Genomic DNA, 20,946 nt, shown 5'->3' on the forward strand with positions numbered 1-20,946 from the left:
CTCATACGTCCTCCCTTCAACCCCCGGTAATCTCTATTCTACTTTCTGTCTCCACGAATTTGCCTATTCTAGGCACCCCGTATGAATGGAATCATATACTATTTGTCCTTTTGTGACTGACTTACTTACATAACGTCCTCAAGGTTCATCCATGTTGTAGCATGTATCAGAATTTCATTCCCTTATGGCTCAATAATATTCCACTGTATGTATATACCACATTTCGTTTATCCGTTCACCTGTCAATGGACATTTGAGCTCTGTTGCCCTTTTGGCTATTGTGATAATGCTGCTACGAACACAGGTGTATAAATATCTGTTCAGAAGTATGCTTTTTATCATAGACTTGTTCTTATTCTCATAGGTGAACATGATATCCATGGTAACTTCCCACTAACCAGAAAATTTGACTAATATGCCATTCCACCATTAGGCTTGATAAGGACTTTTCTTGGAAGATGTGGTGGATGCACAATAGACAGCGATAGGAATGATGCCTCTGTCTCATAGATTGACACGGGCCACAAGGAGGCAGATGACTGGGCCACAGTAGCACATTAGTAATGTGCCCAGCACATTAGCATGGACAGTCAGATCTGCATTAAGAAACTCCACTCCACCCCCAGCCTCACCCTGACCATGTCACTGTTCTAGCTGGTAGACTGGGCTGCTTTTCCAAAAAGGTACGAACTTGAGGAACATTTGTTCTGAATTAAACTTGGCTGCAGTTAAAGTGTTATCATGTATATGAAGTTCAAATTACAGAGGCCTCCCTTGGCCAGTGAATGGCACAGCACGGCTGCTCAGAGAGGTGGAAAATTCTGAGGCCCCCTCCAGCACTGTTTCAGGAAAAATGCTCTGAGTGGTGTGGAGAGGGGCCAGCTGGTGATGTCAAGGGATTTATAAAAGAGATTACAAGACCTTTGAAGGGAATGAGGCAGTTACTAATGATGGAAAACTGCTAAAGCTGGATCTGGATAACGCTCAACACTTAATTTGCTAGTTATCCTGAAATACTTGTCATTTTTAAAAAACATATTGTGCCACTCCCTTTGTGTGTAGTTCAAGAGACAACATTACAGTACTGTGAGAAGAACCTGTTATGCTAATCAAAGTCTGGGGTAACTGAAACTGAGCTTGCTGAACACAGAAAGCCCAAAGTGGGCAATCCAGGACCCGGCAGGGAAAATTAAATGCCCAAACACACCTGGATGCACTGTACATCTATATTTTCCCTTCTTCCTTGTTTTTTGGGGTTTTTTTTCAAAACACACTGGTGGGGAGTCTGGATGATGCCTTATTTTTTAAGCAGCAACAAAGCTGCTTAAAAGCTTTACACCTCCAAAGAGAGATCTGAAAATATTTACTTATATTGCATTTCCAAGTGTTTCCATAGTCTTTTCACAACCCTCCTGTCATCTTATCTTAAGAATGCGCGTTTTATAAAGAGGAACCAAAATCAATTACAATGACAGGATAAATTTAGTTGAGCAGACAAGCTTAAACTTTAATAGCTGGGCTTACTTTGGGATTTAAATAGATAACTAATGAAAATAGTCCCAGTTTTAGGACTAGAGATCTAAGTTTGCAGGGGTAAAAGTGAGGGCCTTAAAATCAATTTTTGGCAGAGCTGCTAAACTTCTTTGCCATTATGGAGCACTGAAACAAATGAACAAACAAACAAATAAACCAAACAAAACCAAACAAAGGACCATATAACTCATAATACTCAAATTGTCCCCCAGTAAAAAGGCCCAAAAAAGTGGGCTGGAAGCAAGAATTAAAAAGCATGTGGAAGTGAGCAAAGTGGAGGTACTTTGGGACCTATGATCCTGAGGCATAATTGGTGCAGCTTTATCTGTTTTCTTCACTCTCTATCTGCGGGTACAGGAGAACAGTGCAAAGACTATATACTCTTAGAACATGGAAAATCCAATTGTCTGCTTTAGCGCCAGACATTTTTCAATTGTAGCTTAAATAAAAGGGTCAGGGAACATACATTGTTTTCTATTCTATTTTGGGGGGAGGGGTGGTAGGGGAGTAATCTTTCTGAATTAGCACCCTGGGTCACATCCAGTTCAAACATTTCCCATGGAGTGTAGTCATCCCAGCCTGGTGTTGAAGGCATCCCCCTGCTGCTTCCAGACTCACTGCCAGGCTCATCACCAACTGCGCTCCAGTAGGAACGCTCTAGCCTGTAAGCCTACCTCCTCACGGTCCCCTGAAGACACTGTGCAGATTCTCCATGTCTTCTGCCTTCCTCCTGCTGTGTTATTAAAATCCTCTTTTTCAAGCCCAACTGAAGCCTCACCTCCTTCTTGAAGTCTTTCGGGACTACGCCAGTCACTACGATCTTTCTCTTTCCCTTACCTCCCATGACACTTACAAATGGTGCCTTTGATTTTTATACGTAGATCGTACCTAGATTACCTCCTGCGCTTAAAGGTGTTCATCTCATTAAGGGTGTGTACCTCTGTTATTTGCCCTGCTGACTCTGGGAATTACAGCAAGAATAGGCGTTAAATATGATCTTATTGTCTTTGACCAAAAGGCTTTTTGACCAAAAGCTGTCGAATCAATAAATATTTCTTGCCTGAAATATTAAGCAGGGCCAAGAAACACAACTATTAACTTTAACTTGAAAAATAATCTTCTGAATTAGAAAAGCAGGGGATGTTTACACTATCCAGGAGAGATTATTAGAAGAATCTCCTTGAGAAATGGAGCTCGAACCCTGTCAGAAACCCAGTCTTCTTTCTCCAACACAAAATTCTTCAGACCTTGCTCCTTTCTCTAGATCTCCTAATTCCTCACAAGTTTTTCAGGGGAAAGAAGGCTGTTAGGTAGCCTGCAGACCCTCTGAAAATGGCCGTAACCTGCGATACTGTTGGTTTGTTTGCCTTTCTGGTCCAGGGATGTTGGGGAAAGGTACAAAAGGAGCCCCAGCGACTGCTTCCCACTCAACCGGCTTCCTTCCTTCTCTAATTTTGTCTGCACTCACAAGCTGTTGAGGAAAGATTGGAACCCAAAAGGCATTCCCATTTGGAAGTCAATTTGAAAGAACACTCAATTTATAAAAACATAATATGCATAATTTGGTAGACAGAGAAACTTACCTTTAAAACAGAAATAAACGCCTCAATAGGAATTGTGGCTTGCCTTTAGTATAGAGGCATAAGTGGGGGGAGTCAGTTACAATTAAGGGAAAAAATAGGCAGGCCAGCATGAGAATATGCAATACCTTTTAGAATAAGCTTTCTTATGGGGCAAACGTCTCAAATTATTGCTTTATTACTTATGTGATAAAAGATCATAATAAGCCAAACTTGGAGTAGAGACCATTAGTGATAAAGGATGCTATTTTTCTTTTTTGTTTTCTGCAAAGAAATCACTTAATATCTTTATCACCACCTTGTAAAATGGGCTAATTTCTAACTCTGTATGCCTCAGGGAGACACTGTCAGGGAAAAATGGTGCCATGGGAGGAAATCATTATGTTGTTAATATTTAATATTATTTACACAAAGATGTTGTGAGTTCTATCCACGTGTGTATCTGAGCAGTATTGAGAAAGCTGACAAAGTCCTCGCTCTTTGTTGGTTATTCCCAAGCAAGGATTCCTAGGATTTATTGCGTTGAGCTACCCAAGTTACTTCCCTCTCTCAGCCTCAGTCTCCTCAGCTGTAAAGTGGGAATACTGACAGTACCGACCTCATACAGTCAAGTGAGACGATGCGCAGGAAGCGCTTAGCATAGCAAAGCAGGCATTTTACGACCAAAAGCCAATTAATTTCCTCAGTTACAAATATGTGCTACATATACAGTTTGCCGTCAACTTATTTATAAACCATCACTGTGTGATGAAAAGATTACTGAGTTAGGAGCTCTACTCTATAGTGATGACTAGGCAAATTAATCAATCTCTCCAGGTTTCTATTTCCTTGTCTTTATAATGAAGGAGCTGGATTAGAGGATCTCTGAGTAACTTCAGTTCTAAAGTTCTGTGATTTAGGATTCTTTTCACTTCCTTTCTTTTTGAAGATTGGCACCTGAGCTAACATCTGTTGTCAATCTTTTTTTTTTTCTTCTTCTCCCCAAAGCCCCCCAGTACATAGTTGTATATTCCAGTTGTAGGTCCTTCTAGTTGTGGCATGTGGGATGCTCAGCAGGGCCTGATGAGCCGTGTCATGTCTGTGCCCAGGATCCCAACAGGCGAAACCCTGGGCCGCTGAAGCTGAGCAAGCGAATTTAACCACTTGGCTACGGGGCCGGCCCCCTCAATTCATTTTTAAGCAAAGTTTTAATGAAATTTAACACAGGAAGTATTGTCTGCTTTAGCAATTTATATGTTAATGAAATGTACTTCAGATTAAAATTGCATTATGCAATATTTAAAATACAGAAAGATTTGGAAAATGATGCATGTACCTGTCATTCACTTTAAGAAATAAAACTTCATTTTCCAAAAAAAATAGATGATTTGGAAATGCTGTGGGTGAAATTCAGTTATATTTAAAGGTACAAAAATAAGATTGAAATCACTGCTTAATAGAAGGAAATAAGTTTAGTTGCCCATTGTTTCTGAAAAAAAGGTGTTTTTATGTCTGAGTGCCTCTGACGTTACACTAGGTGGAGGCCAAAGCAGAGAACAGGCCTCTCCTTTTTGGAACATTTCATCTAACTAAAATGCAATGAATACAGTTTAGCAACAATACACACCTAAATCAACCATCGCCCCTGAAGTTGATATGCGTCTCATTTGCAATGAGAAGCCTTTTATGGCAATCCAGGCCATGATGGAAACACCTCTTGACATAGCATTGGATTCAAATTCTGGCTCTTTTCCTTTCTAAGTGTGTGACCTTGGGCAAGTTATGGAACCCCTCTGGGCCTCAGTTTCTTCATAAAATGGGGCTAACCTTAGGGTTGTTGTGAATATTAAATAAGATTGAGCTAAGGCTCTAAGAGCAAGGCCTGACACATGGAGAAAGCTCAATGACTATCAGCTATTTATTATTACCCAATTCCATAAGTAATTATTGGATTTCTACTATATAGCAATCTCTGTACCAGACACTGAAATACCTTTGGGGCATCAGCATTTGGTGTCTGATCTACAAACAATGTGTTACAGAGTTAGATATGAAATTCTGGTAAATTCAGCAGTCCAGTGGGACCCAAGTTAATCTAGAAAAAAGGCTGGCTGGAGTCAGAGGGCTTTTTAAATTCAGGCGAGGATATGAAATGGAAATGAAATAGTTACTTAAGGTCTTGCCTTTAAGTTGAGTTCCTGTGCCAGGTCTCAGAGAGCGCATTACGATGCATACTAACGCCCCCGTGACATTCAAAGAGTCAAACATGCCTGATTAGACTTTCATGTCCTGTATCTATAAAAAGGTTATCGGTGCCTTTTCTCAGTGCAAATTATTTTTGGCTCTTACTAATATTTATGAATATAATAAAGTCCGTACAGCATAATGTATGTGATTACTTTGTTCCAGTCATCAGCTTGCTTTTATTTAAGGACAAATCCCAGAAGATGCTGCATCTTGGCCCATAATTTCAGCAGATAGGGAGTAGGCAATACATAGGAAAGGGCAATTGTACTTTAGCACTATGGGACAAAAAGAGAAGCATAATCATGGCAATAAAGCATTCTCTTATACTATCAATTTATCACAGAAATGATGTAGGAAGACATGCCTTTGCAAACAATTTCATTGTGATGCTTCCTGGTGACCCCAAGCCTTGCCTATACAACAAGCAATCAATGTTTGGTTTGCAAATTGCAAACCTTGAGTGGACGTGCCCACAGGGCATTAAAAGCGGGTTTAAGGTGAATTCAACAGGAGCTGACCATTTGTTCAGTGACATCAGGGTGGACTGGCTTTGGCACCGGCCTGTTTGGTTGCTTTTGGTGACTTTGGGGTAATATTAAGGAAATCGTAGCCGTCATGTACCTCTCTCTATGGGGTTTTGACAGATACTGAATATTTGGTCACTAACTCCTCCTACCGCCCCTTCATTTGCACATTTTTCACAGTTAAGAAACTGAACGTATAGTTTATAACCCTTCCATGATACCATCTCTTTTAAGTTTGAAATAATTAGGCAACTTTTCTCAAAAACTCTTGATGTAAAGGAGAAAAGCGAATGTCTCTTAATAACAGGCATCTTGAACTCAAGCACTTGCTAAGATAGAAAGAATACTCTAACAGCCAGAATTAACTTGGAACCTCATGTATCCCTACCCAGTACAGAAGGTTGTTGGAGCAGAATAAAAAGGTTCTGGATTCTCTTGTCCCTAGGTATCCTTTTTTGCCTACCCCACTTCCACAAGGCTGAAGGCTTTTAAATACTAAAATCATCCCAAAAGGCATCCCCTCCACCCGCTATTACACAAGTCACAAATCACTGCTCAAAGGAACAAAATGCGCCTGCGATAGTCCCCCATTTGGGTGCAGTCTTGATTCTGCAGAAAGATGAGACTCAGAATTCATGATCTGGATATATTTGGGCCCGGACTTGGGCCTTCCTGCTAAAACATAAAAACCAAAACAATCCACACCGCCCCTCGCCACCGCCAAAAACAAAAACAAAAACGCCCAGGCGCTGCGGCTGCTAACTCTTAGCAGCCCGGCTCACAATTTGACTGCAACGAACCAAAACAGGACTGAGCCCGGCTGCGTCCGACCCCGGCCTCCGGGCGCCAGGCCGAAGTTCCCCGGGCCGGGCTGCAGGCGGCGCGGGCACGGCCGGGCGCGGGGCTCGCGGGGACTTTCACCTGCTCGGCGCGCAGCGCGGGGGCGGCCCGGCGGCGGGCGGGGCCTCGGCGCCCCGCGGGAGGAGCCGGCCCGGGCCCGCCCCGCAGGAGGAGCCGCTCGCCCGCGGCCGATCCGGCGTCTCCGTGACAGGCAACCCGCGCCGCCGCCGCCGCCGCCGCCGCCGCAGCCGCCGCCGGCTTTTCTTCCTCGTCCCGGGCCGTCCTCGCCACTGCTCCGGGGCCGGCGCCGCGCCCAGTCCCGCTCGGGGCCGCGCGCCCTCCGTCCCCTCCCCCGGCCGGGCGCCGCGCCGCCCACTCCCGCCGCGCCTCGCGCGCCGCCCTCCTCGCCGGCAGGAATTGCGCGGCCACAGCGCCGCTCGGGTCGCCCGCATCCGCGCCGCCCGGCCCTCGGCGCCGCTTCGTGTCCCGGCTCCCGCGGCCCCGGTGCGGCCAGGGCGTCCCCAGCCCGGCGCCCCTCACTCAGCCCGTGCTTCCTCCACGCGCCGTCGCGCCCGCCTCCCGCCTCCCCTCCCCGGGGTCTCGCCAGCCCCTTCCTGCCGCCGCCGCCTCCGGAGGAACGGGTCCACCGCGGGTCACCATGCCCAGCAAAACCAAGTACAACCTTGTGGATGATGGGCACGACCTGCGGATCCCCTTGCACAACGAGGACGCCTTCCAGCACGGCATCTGCTTCGAGGCCAAGGTGAGGGGGCCACGGTGAGGTCCTGCGCGGGAGGGGGCACGTCTGAGTGGATGGGATGCACAGCCATCCTGGACGCAGAGCTGATGGGTTAGGCTGATTTGGGGGCCTTTCTGTCAGGGAGGGTGACTTCCCCTTCTCAGTATAGAATTCCGCGGGCTCCTGCCCAGAACTGCCAAAGAGCACCTGCAAAGTTTGAGCGGCATTGCTTTACCCGCCTCCGCCCACCTGCAGACTCCCCCATCCTTGCCCGCCTGAGACTGATGGAGTTACTTCCCGGGTCCCTCTTTCTGAGGAGGAGAAGCTGGTGAGTGAGCACAGCCTGGATGTGGTTCTTCAGAATAGGTTTAGGGAAGCCCTGGTGTTATTTACCTGCTGGGATCCCATGGGAGAGGTGCTTTCAGGAAGGTCTTTTAAACGGGGAAATTCCCGCTTCCTGATGGAGGAAAATAACACAGGGGTGTGTTTTTCGATTCCAGGTAATCAGGTCTAGGTGTCAGAGTCACTTCCTAAATGCCTGATTTGCCACGACTCTTGCAAGTGCCGGTCGTTGAAAGGTGGTGGGGAGTGAAAGCTGCCCATTTGCTAATTTTTTTTAAATTTTTTTTTATTAAGTTATTGATAGGTTACAATCTTGTGAAATTTCAGTTGTACATTAATGTTTGTCAGTCATGTTGTAGGTGCACCACTTCACCCTTTGTGCCCATCCCCCACCCCACCTTTCCCCTGGTATCCACTAAACTATTCTTGGTCCATAGTTTTAAATTCTTCATATGAGTGGAGTCATACACAGATTATCTTTCTCTCGCTGGCTTATTTCACTTAACATAATCCTCTCAAGGTCCATCCATGTTATTGCAAATGGAATGATTTTGTTCTGTTTGCAGCTGAGTAGTATTCCATTGTATATATGTACCACATCTTCTTTATCCATTCGTCTGTTGATGGGCACTTAGGTTGCTTCCACGTCTTGGCTATTGTAAACAGTGCTGCAATAAACATTGGGGTGCACAGGACTTTTGGGATTGCTGACTTCAGGCTCTTTGGATAAATACCCAGTAGTGGGATGGCTGGATCTTATGGTAGTTCTATTTTTAGTTTTTTGAGGAATCTCCATACTGTTTTCCATAGTGGCTGCACCAGTTTGCATTCCCACCAGCAGTGTATGAGGGTTCCTTTTTCTCCGCAACCTCTCCAACATTTGTTACTATTAGTTTTAGATACTTTTGTCATTCTAACGGGTGTAAGGTGATATCTTAGTGTAGTTTTGATTTGCATTTCCCTGATGATCAGCGATGATGAGCATCTTTTCATGTGCCTATTGGCCATCAGTATATCTTCTTTGGAGAAATGTCTGTGCATGTCTCCAGCCCATTTTTTGATTGGGTTGTTTGATGTTTTGTGGTTGAGTTGCGAGAGTTCTTTATATATTAAGGATATTAAGCCTTTGTCAGATATATGACTTGCAAATATTTTTTCCCAGTTAGTGGGTTGTTTTTTTGTTTCAATCCTGTTTTCATTTGCCTTGAAGAAGCTCTTTAATCTGATGAAGTCCCATTTGTTTATTCTTTCTATTGTTTCCCTTCTCTGAGAAGGCATGGTGTCCGAAAAGATCCTTTTAATACTGATGTCAAAGAGTGTACTGCCTACGTTTTCTTCCAGAAGCCTTATGGTTTCAGGTCTCACCTTTAGGTCTTTAATCCATTTTGAGTTTATTTTGGTGAATGGTGAAAAAGAATGGTCAATTTTCATTCTTTTACATGTGGCTTTCCAGTATTCCCAGCACCATTTGTTGAAAAGACTTTCTCTTCTCCATTGTATGCCCTCAGCTCCTTTGTCAAAGATAAGCTGTCCATAGATGTGTGGTTTTATTTCTGGGCTTTCAGTTCTGTTCCATTGATCTGTGCACTTGTTTTTGTACCAGTACCATGCTGTTTTGATTACTGTAGCTTTGTAGTATGTTTTGAAGTCAAGGATTGTGATGCCTCCCGTTTTGTTCTTTTTTCTCAGGATTGCTTTAGAAATTCGGGGTCTTTTGTTGCCCCCTATGAATTTTAGGATTCTTTGTTCTAATTCTGTAAAGAATGTCATTGGGATTCTGATTGGGATGGCGTTGAATCTGTAGATTGCTTTAGGTAGAATGGACATTTTAACTATGTTTATTCTTCCAATCCATGTACATGGAATGTCTTTCCATCTCCTTATGTCGTCATCCAATTCTCTCAGAAAGGCCTTGTAATTTTCATTATATAGGTCCTTCACTTCCTTAGTTAAATTTACCCCAAGGTATTTTATTCCTTTTGTTGCGATTGTGAATGGTATTGTATTCTTGAGTTCTTTTGCTGTTGGTTCATTACTGGAGTATAGAAATGCTACTGATTTATGCAAATTGATTTTATACCCTGCAACTTTGCTGTAGTTGTTGATTACTTCTAAGAGTTTTCCAATGGATTCTTTGGGGTTTTCTATATATAAGATCATGTCGTCTGCAAACAGCGAGAGTTTCACTTCTTCCCTCCCTATTTGGATTCCTTTTATTCCTTTTTCTTGCCTGATTGCTCTGGCCAGGACCTCCAGTACTATGTTAAATAAGAGTGGTGATAGAGGGCATCCTTGTCTCGTTCCTGTTTTCAGGGGGATGGGCTTCAGTTTTTGCCCATTGAGTATGATGTTGGCTATGGGTTTGTCATATATGGCCTTTATTATGTTGAGGTAGTTTCCTTCTATGCCCATTTTGTTCAGAGTTTTTATCATAAATGGCTGTTGGATCTTGTCAAATGCCTTCTCTGCATCTATTGAGATGATCATGTGGTTTGTATTCCTCAGTTTGTTGATGTGGTGTATCACATTGATCGATTTGCGGATGTTGAACCATCCCTGTGTCCGTGGTATGAATCCCACCTGATCCCGATGTATGATTCTTTTGATGAATTGCTGAATTCTGGTTGCCAAAATTTTGTTTAGAATTTTTGCATCTATGTGCATCAGTGATATTGGCCTATAGTTCTCTTTTTTCGTGATGTCCTTGTCAGGTTTTGGTATCAGCGTGATGTTGGCCTCATAGAATGTGTTAGGAAGTGTTCCATCTTCCCTAATTTTTTGGAATAGCTTGAAAAGGATGGGTATTAAATCCTCTCTGAAAGTTTGGTAGAATTCCCCAGGAAAGCCATCTGGTCCTGGGGTTTTATTCTTGGGGATGTTTTTGATTGCTGTTTCAATCTCTTTCCTTGTGATTGGTCTGTTCAAATTGTCTGCCTCTTCTTGAGTGAGCTTTGGGAGATTGTAGGAGTCCAAGAATTTATCCATTTCCTCTAGGTTATCCATTCTGTTGGCATATAGTTTTTTGTAGTATTCTCTTATAATCTGTTGTATTTCTGCAGAGTCTGTTGTTATTTCTCCTCGTTCATTTCTGATTTTGTTTATTTGAGCTTTCTCCCTTTTTTTCTTTGTGAGTCTGGCTAGTGGTTTGTCAATTTTATTTATCTTCTCAAAAAACCAGGTCTTTGTTTCATTTATCCTTTCTACTGCCTTTTTCGTTTCAATAGTATTTATTTCTGCTCTGATTTTTATTATTTCTCTCCTTCTGCTGACTTTGGGCTTCATTTGTTCTTTTTTCTCTAGTTCAGTTAGATGTGCTTTAAGGTTGCTTATTTGGGATTTTTCTTGTTTGTTAAGATGTGCCTGTATTGCGATGAATTTTCCTCTTAATACAGCTTTTGCTGTATCCCATAGGAGTTGGTATGGCATGCTATCATTTTCACTTGTTTCCAGGTATTTTTTGATTTCTTCTTTAATTTCTTCAATGATCCATTGCTTGTTCAGTAGTGTGTTGTTTAGTCTCCACATCTTTGTGGCTTTCTCAGCTTTTTTCTTGTAATTAATTTCTAGCCTTATAGCACTATGATCTGAGAAGATGCTTGTTATTATTTCAACTTTTTTAAATTTGTAGAGGCTTGCCTTGTTTCCCAACATATGGTCTGTCCTAGAGAATGTTCCATGTGCACTTGAGAAGAATGTGTATTCAGCTCCTTCAGGGTGGAGTGATCTATATATGTCTATTAAGTCCAACTGTTTTAGTTTTTCATTCAGCTCCACTATTTCCTTGTTGATTTTCTGTCTGGATGATCTGTCCGTTGACGTGAGTGGGGTGTTGGGGTCCCCTCCTATTATTGTGTTGTTTTTAACATCTTCCTTTAGGTCTGTTAATAGTTGCTTTAGGAATCTTGGTGCTCCTGTGTTGGGTGCATAGATATTTATAAGCGTTATTTCTTCTTGATGAAGTGTCCCTTTGATCATTATATATTGTCCCTCTGTGTCTCTCTTTACCTGTCTTATTTTGAAATCCACTTGGTCTGATATGAGAATTGCAACACCTGCCTTTTTTTCCTTGCTATTTGCTTGAAGTGTTATCCTCCACCCCTTCACCCTGAGTCTGTGTTTGTCCTTGGGGCTGAGGTGTGTTTCCTGGAGGCAGCAAATTGTTGGATCTTGTTCTTTAATCCATTTTGCCACTCTGTGTCTTTTTATTGGAGAGTTCAATCCGTTCACATTGAGAGCGATTATTGATGCATGTGGACTTAATGCTGTCAATCTGTCGCTCATTATCTTGTTTTCCTGTGTTTCTTTTCCTGTGTGCTTTAGACTACCCATTTAATACTGCAATTTCTTATGCTGGGTTTCTTAGATTTTTCCTTATCTATGATTTGTGACTCTGTTCTGTACTTTATTTTAGTGTCTACCTTGAAGTTTGTATCTAGAATCTCGTGTATAATATAGTCTATTCTCTGGTGGTCTCTTACTTACTTGACCAATACTGATTTAGACCCTTTGCTCTTCCCCTCCTAAATAATTATTTTCATTTTTTATTCCAACTCGTCTTATTAATTTGTAGTTAGAGTGCTAAGATCGTCCTTGTTTTGGTAGTTTCCTTATTTTTGCCCTAATGCTATAGTTGAATATTTGCTATCCTGTTCTGGTTCTATCCATCGGTCTCCCTCGTCTGTGGCTTGTGTCCCCTTTCTCCCTTTTTTCTTTTTTCAAGTATGAGAGCCTTCTTGAGGATTTCTTGTAATGGAGGGCTTTTAGTTACAAATTCCCTTACATTTGTTTGTCTGGAAAAGATTTAATTTCTCCCTCATATCTGAAGGAAATTCTTGCTGGATAGAGTATTCTTGGCTGAAGGATTTTATCCTTTAAAGCTTTGAATATATCACTCCATTCTCTCCTAGCTTGTAGGGTTTCTGTAGAGAAATCCGCTGACAGTGTGATAGGGGCTCCTTTATAGGTTATTCTCTTTTTTTTCTTTACTTCCCTGAGTATTCTTTCCTTATCATTCCTACTTGCCAACTTTACTATTATGTGCCTTGTGGTGGGTCTTTTTACATTGACAAATCTAGGAGATATAAAACCCTCCTCTACACACATTTCTCCTTTGATCCCTAGATTTGGGAAGTTCTCTTCAATAATTTCGTTAAGCACACTTTCTGCTCCATTTTCCTTTTCCATATTCTCGGGAATTCCTATGATCTTTATGTTCTTACTCCTCATTGAATCCATTATCTCTTGGAGATTTTCCTCATTTTTTTAAATTCTTAGTTCTCTTTCTTCCTCTGTCTGGCGCCATTCAGCCTGTCTGTCTTCGATTCTGCTGATTTGCTCCTCTTTGTGGTCTACACGGGCATTCAGGGAATCCGTATTCTGTTTTATCTGGTCCATTGTGTTTTTCATCTCAAGTAATTCTGTTTGATTCTTCTTTATGATTTCAATCTCTTTTGTGAAGTAACTCCAGGACTCGGCTTGTTTCTCTATCTTTCTCTCTACCTCATTGAGTTTTTTGATTATAGCTGCTCTGAATTCATTATCACTTAGTTTACCTAATTCCAAGTCCTCAGGACTTCTGTGTTTTTATTGTTTTCCTTCTGGTCTGGGGCTTTTATAAATTGCTGGATGGTAGAGGAGAGGTTTTTTCTCATGGTGGTAGAATTCAGTTGCAGTTACAGCCTGTCGCCACTAGATGGGGGTCGAGAGCGGCGTGTTAGCTCTCCGCCTTGGGGCAAGATGGCTGCGCCCACTGGCTTTGCTGGGGGGGAGGGGCTGTTACTCACACGCGCCGGTCTGGGTTCAGATCAGTTCTGTTCTCTGGTCTCCCAAGGCCCTTGATTTATAGGGTCCCCGTGGACGGAAGCTTCCCCGCCCCCCATCAGCGGGTCTCCACTGAATCAGCGGCAGGAGTCCTGGATGATCCCCCGGTCCCGCGGCCCCTGCCCCGCTCCTTCCCGACCCGCGCCGCAGCGATCGCAGACTCTAGGGGACAGAGCGATGTTCTCTCCTACCGTTCCAGCACCTCCGAAGGTGTAAAGCTAGGTTTATGATCCCCGCCTTCTTGGTATTGTAGGTCTCTAACGAGCTGGCATTATGTTTATTTTCTGAAATTCAGTTCTTCCTAATCTTTTGTTGTATTTTGGAGGGGAGAGAATCCCAGGTCAGCTCACCCCGACATTTTGCTCCACCCCGTAGCTCTATTTGCCATTTGCTAGTTTTGTGGCGCAATGTTGTTAGGGAACCGGTGCTGGAGAATTTAGCAGGGATGACTGGAATTTTCAGCGCTGAGACCAGAGCTCCCAGTCTTGGGGGTGGGGGCGGGGTGGGAGCCTTGGTGCTGGACCATCAGGTGTGAATAAGGCTGGCCCCGTGTGATGCGCTTCCCAGAGTGAGGACTTATGGTTTCTGAAATTACAGCTGGGGTTCACGCTGCCCATTCCCTGGGAAAAGTGCTTGGGCTCTTCCTTCATGCCACCACCCCTCTCCCCCGGTGCCGTAAAGACCAGGGGACGCTCAGCACCTTCAGTGTGCCTGTCACTGATAAGTGATGGAAAGTATTTCCCTTCCAAGTCGATTGTGTCTTGCTGCTTTTGGAACGGAAGTTTTTTCGGTATGGAGACGATTTTACACTTTGTTCCCTTTTTCTCCTTCGTGACTGTGTAGATGCAGGCAGTTAGCATCTCATGCAAGGATTATTCCATCAGGTGGCTATTCCCTTCAATTTGTGACATATCTTTTGAGTGTCTGATGTGTGCCTAATGAGGTTAGCTATCTTAAGATCTTTTCCTTCTCATGGAGATGTGTGAGTTGGTGAGTCTTACCATTTTTTTTCCTGAATAGCCTTCCCCCACCCATATTTGCTAGAGCTAGAAGGACACCCCTTGTCCCCCTAGACATCAAATCCTGCAGTGGAATGCAGAGCTGAATTACTGGGTATGGCTGGGACCAGAGTGGGGCTGTAGCCAAGATCTTATCGTGCTTCTCTCAGAGTAGATCTGGATGGTCTGAGATGGGATGTTTGGGTTAAATTTTGTCCGGGCCTGTTGCTTTGGTGAGCAGGTTTTTTAAAGTATGAGTTTTTATCACAGTCATGATTTAATTTTCATGGGCATACTTAAACTGGGAAATTGGCTTTTGTCTTGTTTGGCTCACCAGTGCTCTGCTTTGCAAGAATGAGGGTAAGAAGAGAGATCAGAATTAAAGTGCTTTTAAGCCTTTTTAGTCTTTTCCCACAGTCTGCATTTGGTCCCAACCAGGTCTCAAACCCTAGCATGCACAAGACTCACCAGGTAAGGGCATGAAGTCTGATTCTTGCCACCCACAATTCTAACTTGATACATCTGGGGGGAGCCGGGGGCTGTATACCTTTCACGGACCTTCCAGGTGACTTAATGCAGGTGATCCTCAGACGGAGAAATGCTGGTACTGAGGCTTGCTTCCGACTTGCTGGAGCTTACCCTCCCTTTCCCAGCATGCAGTTTCTTTTCTTAAGCGAATGTCTGGGGGCTGCGGGATATAGTTGCTATAGTAACTTCCCTGAATTCACAGACAGTGGCACTGGGTAAGAGGAGGGGGAGCCACAGGTGGTCTAGGCAGCGTTCCCAGCGCAGATCTGAAACACAGGGGACCCAGGGTTCTGCTTTGAGAGTGGTGAGGTAGAGAGGAAAGGACAGGGCTGACTTTGAGGACTGATTCCTAACGCCCAGCTCTTTGTAATTGATGCTGGACACCAGCACGTTCAAACCACGTCAGCCAGGATCTGAGCAGAGGGAAGCAGAAGCTCTTCTGTCCCATGTGTACCCGGCGAGCACTCCTCGGACTGGTTTCCACATCCCTCTAGAGCAGCGTCCGTGGAACTGCCATCACTGGGATTTCAGGGTTAAATCCACTCCACACTTGGCCAGTGTTTTGGAAAAGCACAGCCTGTAAAATAGAAATGTATTATAACTGCTTTGTCAGATAGCGTTGGAAAATGAGCCCAGGTCCTTCTCTCCCAAGGGCTGGCGGTTTTTCAGAATCAACACTGTATGGAATGACTCTTTGCATGGATGCTGCTCATTTTCAGGGTTCTGCAGAGATTGAAAGGGTATAGGTTTGGTTGAAGGGCATCTGGGTGTCAGAGGTTCTGTGCGTTGAATTATCAAGCAGCATCCTAGATGTTTTTCACCTGCCATATTTCATGTACTTCTCACTGCTTCCCCGGAGGTGGGTCTCCTTATGTCTTTTAAACGAGGATATAAACTCAGGGAAGTTGCTGCTTGCTTTAGTGCACACAGCTGTGTATAGCAAAGCCAGGGTTAAAGCTGGGAGCTTTGACTTCAGGCTCCCAAATCCAGTGCTCATTTAATAATATTTTTGGAGTGTTCACTGTGTTGGGCAGTGGTCTGATTCTTGGCTCACCAGTGGGGCACCCTCAGGTTGCTGGCCTCTTGGACTCTGATGCAGGAAATTATTCAAACTTTTAATGCTGGGCTGTTTGCAGATATCCCCTTGGGCTGGGAGCTGCTCCTAAGAGATACCCACTGTCCAAGTTCAGCAAGGGGGCCGGCCAGCTCACTGGTGGTTGCTGTTAGATGGGTGGTAAAATCTCACTTGGCTTGAAAGCTTGTGTGGCTCTGTGTACCTGCCTCTCCCTCTGCCAGAATGCCTTCCTGCTGGCTACTGCCATCAACTGACTGTCTCTACTCCTGGATGAGAAGGAGACTTCCAATGATGATGATGCAAAGGACAGTAAGAATATTAATAACATGGTGATGATGCCTTCTATTTGTAGGTGATTTTCTTTTTTTGAGGAAGATTAGCCCTGAGCTAACTGCTGCCAATCCTCCTCTTTTTTTCTGAGGAAGACTGGCCCTGAGCTAATATCCGTGCCCATCTTCCTCTACTTTGTATATGGGACGCCTGCCACAGGGTGGCTTGCCAAGCAGTGCCATGTCCGCACCCGGCAAAGTGGAACGTGTGCACTTAACTGCTTCACCACCGGGCCGGCCCCTGTAGGTGATTTTTGATTTGCATGGGACTTGCACGTATGAAGGATTTTCCTTGTATGGAAGCAGGAACATTAGCGTTGTCTCCATTTTTCAGATGACAAAATTGGGGAGCAGAGAGATTAACTTGTCCAGAGTCTCAGAAGTGATAAGATGAGAAGATAATGATTATAGCTGATATTTAGTGAACACTTATTATGAGCCATGTATTGTTCCAGGTGCAGCCCCATTTAATCCTGGTGCATGGTTCTTTTCCCTGATCCTGAAGTGGTTGCTTCCTCTGTATTCATAGCACTCACTGCCTGGCCCATTCGCTGATACCTGCGTGTGTGGTACAGACTGTCAGAACTGGAAAGCACCATAGCTCACTTGATTTTACAGATGAGGAAATTGAGGTCCAGAGGGGAAGTCATTGACCCAAGGTCACACAGCTGGATAAGAGCAGACTCAGGACTCCTCCCGAGTTTCTTGCCTCAGTTTGGTTTCAGTTCCCTATTGCTGCTTCATAAACTACCTCCAAACTCAGTGGCTTAAAACAACATCTGTTTAATTTGCTCATGATTCTTGGATCAGGAATTCAGGCAGGGCTTGTCTGGGTTGTTCTTCTGTTGCATGTGGTGTTGACTGGATCACTCGGCTTCATTCAGCTGTGGCTGGACTGGGCTGGAAGGTCCTAGAAAGCTTCACTCACATGGCTGGTGCCTTGGTGGTCCTCCATGTGGCGATTCTCTCCACTGGGTAGCTTGGATTTCCTCATAGCATGTTGGCCCTTTTATTTGGCAGCTGGCTTTCAAGAGGGAGCATTCCAAGCAGTGAAGGCAGAAGCTCTTAAGGCCTGGCCTCCAGAGTTACACAGGGTCACTTCTGCCGCATTCTGTTGGCCAAAGCGGGCCATAGGCCAGCTCAGATTCTAAAGGAGGAGAAGTAGATTTCACTTCTTGATGGGGACTGTCAAGGTCACGTTGCAACAGTGCACATGGGATGAGAGAGATTGCCAAAGCCGTCTTTGGATCCCAGTCTAACACAAAATTGTGTGTTCTTTCCCCTCTGTATATCCTTCTCTGACGATATCAAGTGTTTCTTGAGGACTTTGTCTTATGCTTCTTTGTATAACCCACCCCCCGCCAACATCAGGTACATGTATAGTCGGCAGTGACCGATTATTTGTCAAGTGGAAGAAATGACCAGTTGTAGAAATCTGAAAGCAGTAAATATATTGTCATATTGCTGAGTGAATTCGTGGTTTGGGAGTTCTTGGTCAAATCTGACCTGACTTCTCTGGCCATATTTCCCTCTTTGCTAAATGACTTCCCTGGTTGATGGTTTCCATGATGTGGATTTTAGAGATTCTAATAACCCCACATGGCAGGCTGCCTGTCGATGTCTCTTGAATATACTGTCTTGAGGGCTTCCAGATTAGGACGTTACCTACATCGGCTCACCATAAATGTGGTACTCTCACTCAAGCCTAAGCTTCTAGTCCGTGGTAAAGAGCTCTCAGAACCGACTCCACTATATCCTGGGTGTATGCACTCCTCACCCCACCCCAAACCAAGGGTCCTGTTCTCCAGGATTCTGGACCAGCAGGGCCTCAGATAGAGGATCTGGCGTATTCACTGATGTTATCATTGACGTGGAGGTTTATTTCACCTTATTATGTATTTGTCCAGATGCTTTTAAATCCATTGTTCTCTTCTGCCCAGATCACTTTGGGAGGACAGTGAGTCTCAAAGCTATAGCGCTGTCTGAAATGGGTGTCCCAAGGCGTTCCTCAACAGCCGATGTTTTGGGATTTGATGGGCAAGTCTATTTCTCCCTTAGTGGTACATTTCATAGTTTTATGGCTTTCAGTCACATCTCCTTTACCCAAAAGGTCACACTTCATTTAATGGTCAAAATCACACAGTCACGTGTAATACTGACCTTTGCCTGTCATCTATGTCCAAGACCCTAATCAGACTTATTGTTTATTATTGCTTACTCATAATGCTGCTACTTCTAAGAAGTCAAAGTCTCAGAATGCTTTCTCCATTTTACCTGCCTCCTCATACCTACATTGCCTTGAGGCTGCCCTTAGCACCCCGGTGACCTTTTTGTTGTCCTCATCCTGCCCCCTGAACAGCATGGGCCATGCCCATGACCCTGTCTGTCCCTTCCACTTTCCTGCCCTACACTGCAAACTTGGTCTCTGCTACTTTTCTTCTTCCTTCCTATTTTTGGAAAAAGGACTTTCTTCCTTCCTCCCTCCCCTGCCTTCTTCCTAATAACTATTGAGATATAATTCACATACCATACAGTTCACTAATTTAAAATGTACAATTAAGTACTTTTTAGTACATTCCTATACATGTGCAACCATCACCACAGTCAATTTTGGAACATTTTCATCACCTCAAAAAGAAACCCTATACCCTTTAGCTATCACCCCCTTATCTCCCCATCATCCCAGCCCTAAGCAACCACGAATCTACTTTCGGTCTCTAGATTTGCTTGTTCTGGACATTTCTTATGAATGGAATCATGTAGTGTGTGAGTTTTTTTGTGACTAGCTTCTTTCACTTAGCATAACGTTTTAAATGTTCAGCCGTGTTGTAGCATGTAGCAGGACTTCATCCCTTTTTGTGGTCGTGTTCCATTGTATCGATATAACACATTTTGTTTATCCATTCATCAGTCGATGAACATTAAGGTTGTTTCTGTTTTTTAGCTATTGTGAATAATGCTGCGTATAAACCTTCATGTAAAAGTTTTTTGTGTGATAAATGCTTAGATTTGTTATGGGTAGCTAGTCAGCAGTGATATTGCTGGATCCTATGGTAACTATATTTAACCATTGTGGAACTGCCAGATTGTTTTCCAGTGTGGCTGCACCATTTTACTTGTCCACTAGCGATGTATTAGGATTCTGATTTCTCCCCGTCCTCATGGACACTTGTTATCTGGCCTTTCGATTGTAGTCATCCCAGTGGGTGTGAAGTCATTTCACTGTGGTTTTGATTTGCATTTCCCTGGCGAATAATCATAATAGAACATCTTTTCATGTGTTTATTGGCCATTTGTCTATCTTCTTTGGAGAAACGTCTGTTCAGATCCTTTGCCCATTTTTAAATTGGATTGTCTTCTTTTTTTAATTGTCACTGAGTTGTAAGAGCTCTTTATATATTCTGCATTCAAGTCCCTTTTGTAGATTTGCAACTATTTTCACCTATTCTGTGGGTGGTCTTTTTACTTTCTTGATATTGTCCTTTGAAACGCAAAAGTTTTTAATTATGATGAAGTCCGATTAACTTTTTTTCTTTTTCTCTCTCTCTTTTTAAGACCCATCTGCCCTCCATCCCCTGCTAGCTGGCCTCTCCTGAGTCTTGATTCACTACCCCCATTGCTCCCCACCCCCACCTTTGCATTGTTCCATCCTCCTCCCCACCAGCTCACTCCTCTCTTCCCGGGAATATGCCTTGGCCTTCCCTACGTGATAACTCTTCTCTCCACCTTTTTCTTTCACGTGTTGTCCTCTTCCTGTCACCGTGGTCTGTTCTCCGCAGTTGCTCAGTACTCATTCAGTCCCTGGCCGTGTCCTTCTGACTTCTATCCTGGCTACCATATAGAAGTTGTTCTGTTACCCTTCTCTGTCCTCATCCTTTTTCATTTTTCTTCCTGAGCCTCCTGTCCTTGTCCTTCTTGGAAGGCCTCGTTTGGCTCTCTGTGGGGGCTCTCCCTTGGCCGTGGCCCTGGCCAGCCCCTCTGGCGGCACCTCCTCCTCCTGTGCTGAGTGTTCTTTCCCCTCCCTTTGACCTCTCACGGGAGTGCTCCAGTGCTCCCCTCCCACCTCTTCTGTTATGCAGGTTGGCTCCTGGGTCTCTGGCTCCAGTCCAGACTCCGGATCTTCATTTCTAGCTTCCTTCTGGCTCTCTCTACCCCAATGAACTCGTTGCTGACTCAATCTCTCAACAAGCTTGAAATCAAATCTCTCTGCTGACTTCATACTTCTTTTAACAACCCCACCATCCTCTCAGGCACCCAGGCCTAACATTTTGGAGCAGTGCTTGAATCTGGTCATACAACAGCAGACTCATTAGCTGTTAACTGAGTACCTATGGTGGCGGGGCTCTGCTCTCCCATACCCCCACATCAAGTCAGTTGAATTTTCTCAGTGACATCCATCCATGCATCCTGCC

The sequence above is a fragment of the Equus caballus genome, chromosome 5 (assembly GCF_041296265.1).
Source record: "Equus caballus isolate H_3958 breed thoroughbred chromosome 5, TB-T2T, whole genome shotgun sequence".
Taxonomy (NCBI): Eukaryota; Metazoa; Chordata; class Mammalia; order Perissodactyla; family Equidae; genus Equus; species Equus caballus.